Genomic DNA, 6,239 nt, shown 5'->3' on the forward strand with positions numbered 1-6,239 from the left:
GCGCAGGGCGGGCTTCCCTGCCGCCCCAGTTCCTCTTCCCTTCCTCTCCTTTGCAAACCGAAATGTGGCGCCGAGAGGGCTCCGAGCCAGGCTGCGTGTTCCCATCGCAGCCGCCTCTCTTCTGATGTGTCTGCGTCTCTACAGGTAGTTCCGGGCCGTTTGCAAAAAGAGGAAGTTCTGACTTGGACGGTACACGTTTGATGATGTCAACACTCAGCCATTTGGAATGGGAGCAGCTGCCAAATTCCAGAAATAACTTCCCTTTCTCTTAGAAAGGACAGCAAGAGTCCTCCTGCTGTCTGGGGGGAGGGGTGACGTTTTGATGTTCATAAAGCTCACTGTTCTGCACTCTGAGAGGGGCTCTGGTCACTAGAGGGACCTTCACCACAGACGAGCCCCTGGCCTCAGCACCGGCCCTCATGGCGACAGCTGTAGCTGGGAGGTGGGGAAGGAGGTGGGGGGCACAGGTGGATTCCCAGACCCGAGAAATTAGGCTGCCAGTGTTATTCGGGCAAACAATGAACTTGACCAATCTTGTTTCCTGTGTCTATTCCAGAAAGCCAATGGAGTTAGCTGTTCGGAGCAGGAGGGGTACAACTGGGAGTTCCAGAGAGGGGGGCCAGGAGGGACTGGATGGTTTAGCTACATCAGTCAACACCATGAATCCTGAGTATTTAAAGAGGCAGATAAAATTGGACAAAATGGGAAAGACAAGCGCCCTTCATGGTTGTATTCTAACATGAGAGACTTACCTTGTGGACATTGACCCAGGAAAGGGATGCTTGGGTAGGAAAGGGGCGCCTTCAAGAAACAGCTGGAGGCTCTTTACAAATCAGTAACGCAGCCCTGTGAAAGAGGCAGTAGATGTGGGTGTCCTCGGGGCAGCGGCGACCTCAGAGAGGCGGGTGCGGACAGACCCAGGCGCACGAGGACCCGGGCAGCTGCACATAGAGGTTCTCCCAGTGTGGTCCCTGGACCAGCGGGACCAGCCCCTTTTGGGAACTTGTTTAAGAGGCAGGTTTGGGGGCCCCACCCCAGATCCACTGAATGAGAAACCGTGGGTGGGACCCAGCCATCTGTGCCTTAACCAGCCTCCAGGTGACTTGGAGGCCCCGAGTCAGGACCCCTGAGCATGCGCATGCCCTTGCTCCCAGCACCTGCTAGTTTGGAGAAACACAGCTGCTGGGTTTCATTGTTCTCTTGTTCCCTTAGAAACGAGGAGGGGGTTGACCAGGGAGAATGAGGGGCAGGCAGCTCTGTTCTTGGGCCTGGCAGGCCATCTCCCCGGTGCGCCCCGGCCCCTGCTCTCTCCCATCCATCCTCAGGATGGGCTCCCTCTGTGGGGAGACCTTCCCTGGGAGCCTGAGCCCCTCCATTGTTGGGGTCACTTTCATTGAGCCCTACCAGGCAGGCTATCTGAGGGCTGATGCCCCATCAACATGCACCCAAGTGTGCAGGGAGCGGGGTCAGCTGGGAAAAGAGGGGGCGGGGCGCGGAGCTGGAGAGGGAGTGAGGGTGGAGTTGAGGGAGCCATACTCACCAGGGACTAGTTTGGGGAGACTTTGGGCACAAGCAGCAGCCCTTGAGGGCCCAGCAGCAAAACGAGGGCCCCCCTGGCTGAGGCAGTGAGGGACTCGCTGGGGCAGGGGCCCGGGAAGACTTCCCTCCCCCTCCCCCTCTCCCCTGCCCTCTGCCCCTGGCACACACCTAGGGGTCTCTAGGAAAGTTCATGGAGCTTCAAGGGAAGGCTGTGGGCTCCTGAGGCTGCCAAAAATATGCCCTCCCACTGGGGAGAAGCTGCCCCTGGGAACATCCTGAGCTGCTGGAGTCCAGCTGCTACCCCTGCGGGATCCACGCACATCACCCGAAGGCCCAGCTCTCCCGGCAGCTCCAGGGGTCACGGGCCGCGCAGGAGCGCCAGAGCCAGGCCTTCCCACCCCACACAGGACTCCCCTGTCGGCTGTCTCTGCTCTGGGCACCCTGGCACAGGGCCCAGACTTCCTCTCAGGGGCAGATCCAACTTGTGTCATGTGACACAGCAACTGGGAGAAGGATTCCAACCCAGGCACCGCGCAGCCTGCCTCCCATTGGTTCTCACATGTCCACCTGAAGGCAGACCGTCTCCTGCCCATCTGTTTACCCACCGTGCCCAGGTCATCAGTGGCAGCCAGTGAGCAGTTAATGAATAAATAAACAGAAAATTATGCCTTGTGAGTTTATTGGCGCCCAGCCCTCGGGCAGCTGCTGCTCTGCTGGGAAGTGTCCTTGTGCCCATATTGGCCCATAAATTGAAAAAATAATTCTTTGCACATTTATGTAGACCATTATTTAAATGTATATAGAAGCTATTATTGTGGTGAATGAAATAAAATTCATGTGTGCTGTTTCTATTTTTAAGACAGCAGATTCTAGAATACAAGACCTTGGACAGATAGGTTCCATGACATTGTCACATTAAAATAAGAGTGATAGCCAGCTGGTATGGCTCAGTGGTTGAGCATCAATCCATGAAACAAGAGATTGCTGGTTCTATTCCCGGTCAGGGCACATGCCCTGGTTGCTGGCTCTACCCCACCCAGTAAGAGACGTGCAGGAGGGAGCAGATTGACGATATTTCTCTCCTATTGATGTTCTATCTTTCTATCCCTCTCCCTTCCTCTCTCTCTCAAAACCAATTTAAAAGTATTTTTAGAAAATTTTGAAAACAGAGGGGCAATAATGGGACATGAATTGGAAGGAGGAGATGGAGATGGAGATGGAGATGGAGAAGGAGAGAAGAGAAGCTAGAGGGGGGTGAGGAGGGGGAGGGGGTACAGAGAACCCATCTCTGGGGCAAAAACCACCATGAGGATTTCCTTTCTCTCTCTTACATAATATCCCACGGCCTGTGATTTCCCCCCCCTCCCCCACCCCCGGGCTCACATAAGAAAATCTTAATTTGATTCATCTAAGAACCAACCCCCTGACCGGCCAAAGCAGAATTTGAGCTTGAGTTGTACGAGAAATTTTCGAGAACTATCTTCCACATTAAAATTTCCCCGACTTTATGCAAGTTGTTCGGGCATAATGAATCAGCAAGAGTGGAGGCTCGTGCAAGCCACACAGAAAACACACGCAGAGGCGGAAATGCAATTTGCTTTCTGCATTACCAGCAATAAGCAATCTTTTATATCATAATGTAAGATCTAAAAATAGCTCGCTGTAAATTCGGGGCCTTGTACATCTGAGAGGCTGTGCACAAAAGCCAGTTATTCATTATTCTCTACATTAAAGGCTTCAGCAGTAAGGGCCCAATTAACAAAAAAGACCAGTGGGAAATTACACACAACACTTTTTGTTTATTGCAGAGAGACTTTCGTTCATATCTCACTAGCAGGAAATTTTGTACCGACTCGCATAATTCACACATGGCCTTCTTCCCTCTGCATGGAGGGCTCTCACAGATTATGATGCAGAAAGAAATAAAGAGAGAAAATAGTGATGTTTAGAAAGATGGTGCCACCGTGTCATTAAGAGTGAACAGCCGTTTCCGTGGCCACAGGTCAGGCTGGTAGCCTTTGATAGGTGGGCAGTACCACTGATGAGGGAAATAAGACATTTTTGGAGGGGAGACCAGCAGCCTGACTCTGTACCTAGTTAGTCAGTATCTCTAATGCACATTCCTTTTAGCCTATAATCAAGTCACTGCCCCTTCCTTAATTATCTGGTCTTACAAGACCTATTTACCTAAATACTCACATTTCACAGAGGCTATAAACCACGAACAATACACCCCCTGGAGGGGGTTAGCACTGGCGCCAGGCCAGGCCTTTAGGTGTGGTCTCACAGCCCCCATCCCGACACAGGGGGCTTTTTGCAAAGCCCGTGGAAGGTCCGGAAGTCTGATCCATATATGGAGGACAAAGAAACCAAAGGGCATAAAGAGAAAGCTTCCTCCATATTGGTTTGCTTGGCATTTGGAAACAGGCTCCCCTGAGTCATGGTACTAGTACATCTGGAAATAAATGGGATTTTCCTGTATTTCCAGGGACTCCTGTGGTGTTTTTTTTTTTGTTTTTTTGTTTTTTTGTTTTTTTGGTCGCCTGGTAAATTCTGTAACACCATAGCTGTGGCTTTGAAGAAGCAGGGGGAGCATGACTCGGGAATTCAGATTCTAGTTAAGGTGGGGTGATTACTCTACAGATTGTCCGAGGATTCCTGGGTGTGTTGTGCAAATGACCTCTGATCTTGCCCTCACCCTGCCATTGTGGGGTAAGGTTGGGGCTCTCCCACCCACTCCCTGTGACAATCTCCAGCCTCAGAGTCCTCTTCTGCCAAATGAGATGGTAATAAGATCATATTTGCAAGACCTTGAGCCTCGGTTACTGCAGGACTAATTCTCAAGGGCATTCCCAGGAACCCAGACATCCAAGGAGAAATCACAGGGATGACCTTTGCCCTTCAACCTTCAAGAATGCCATTTTCTCTTCTTCCCAAACCCCAGTGTCCATGTTATAAAATAATTTGTGACTCTGCTAAGGCCCATATTTGGTTGCCAACCAGGAGCTGGCACTTTGGAGCAAATCATTTGGCTGGAGAATGAGCCTGCTAACCACCCAGCACCCCCATTTGCAGGAGCCCAGTGGGTCTCTGCTCCCTGTCTCAGTGAGCAACTCCTAGGCACTGATGGGACCCCCCCCCCTCACCCTAGAGGAGGGAGTGGCCACAAAGTGAGCCTCTGGTTAGTCTGCGATGGAGACACCCTGGGAAACAATAGTTCCTTCCTAGGGTTCAGGTGCCGTGTGTGCTGATCTATGACAGTGGTTCTCAACCTTGGCTGCATGTTAGAATCACCTGGGAATCTTTTTAAAATCCTGATGCTCTTCCATGGGTGGAATTATGTGTTATCACTGCATTTGAGAATAGAAGTTTGTATTAAGATCTCAAGACATATCTTTTAAGAATATCAAAGATCTTAAAAAAAAAAAAAGGAATATCAGAGGTCTTTCATGTCAACCCCCCCCCCCTCCTATTATGCCTAAAATTGCCAGGAACGAGAATGCGAATTTTTTAAATACGTGTCTTGATCATGTGGATGTGTTATGATTTGAGTGTTCACATGTCACAGCCACTTCTGTGATCATGGCATGCTTCCAGTGGGTCTTCTTTAATAATCAGAGGGACTAAACAGGCCTCCCCATGTTCCAGAAATGCTAGGGCGCAGACATAAATGTTACATTGCACACACGGGGAATAGGCACAGACGAGGTCAAAGTCAAGAGGGAGGGGAGAATCTGCCACCCGGTGTGTAGGGGAACACAGGGGCTTACGTGGCCATGGCAGAGAGCAGGCCCAGTCTCCCAGCTGCCCCAATGGCTCAATTCCCAGACCTCTCCATCCCAGGGAACAGTGTCTGGTAAGTTACATACTGGGGGCCCAGAGCAAAGCATACGATGTTACATCAGTAAGTGCCAGATGAGCAACCAGAATGTGGGAAATAAATATAGCTTTTATTTAATATAATTTTTACCCATCCTATGTATATACACATATACATACATATATCATGCAAATATATATATATTAATCACATACATGTAGTTATAGTAATATATCTTCTATATTCACATATTCATATGTAACATGTATGTATATTGAAATTATAGATATATTTTATATATTTATGTAATTACGTGTATGTTTATGTACATATATATGATGAGTAGAAATGATAATGCATGAAAGTAAAATATATTACTATAGTTATATTTATATAATTAATGAATGAATATACACATAAATGTATGTGTTTTGGAGCCCATGATCAATATTGTTTCCAAGTGGTTCTATACAACCAAAAGTGTCCCAGATGACCTGCGTGGGCCTAGACACAGTATCTTCTTCACCTAATTTTAAGATTGGGTTGGCAATATTTCCCCACACTCACTTGTAATCAACTAAAAATGCAAAATATTCTTCACTTACACTATGCTAGTCCAGGCTTCCCTAAACTGGTATCTATAAAAATACTTCCTGAACAAAATTTCAGAACTCTATTCATTCTTATTTGGGTTTCTTTTATTGATTTCGCCCTCTATTTTTTGTCAGGGTGGATACATGCATTTGCCCTCAACTATGTTAAAAAATGAAAGTGATTGTTTTTAAAAGGATGGAAAAACTATGCAGATCATCAACAGACGTTGTTCCAAGATGGTGAGATTGGGAGGACTTATTCCAATTCTTCATATCTGTCCTACTTT

General features: G+C 48.3%; 1 long non-coding RNA gene across 1 annotated transcript in view; it reads right to left on the minus strand.

Annotated features, from left to right (window-relative positions):
- Positions 1–402, minus strand: part of LOC107184359 — a 2,940-nt gene extending 2,538 nt beyond the window's left edge. The window contains exon 1 of the long non-coding RNA XR_001515186.1: positions 59–402. This is a non-coding gene — a long non-coding RNA (uncharacterized LOC107184359). The remainder of the gene's footprint in view (positions 1–58) is intronic.
- Positions 403–6,239: the final 5,837 nt, after the last annotated feature.

The sequence above is a fragment of the Myotis davidii genome, unplaced genomic scaffold (genome assembly GCF_000327345.1).
Source record: "Myotis davidii unplaced genomic scaffold, ASM32734v1 scaffold512, whole genome shotgun sequence".
Classification (NCBI taxonomy): Eukaryota; Metazoa; Chordata; class Mammalia; order Chiroptera; family Vespertilionidae; genus Myotis; species Myotis davidii.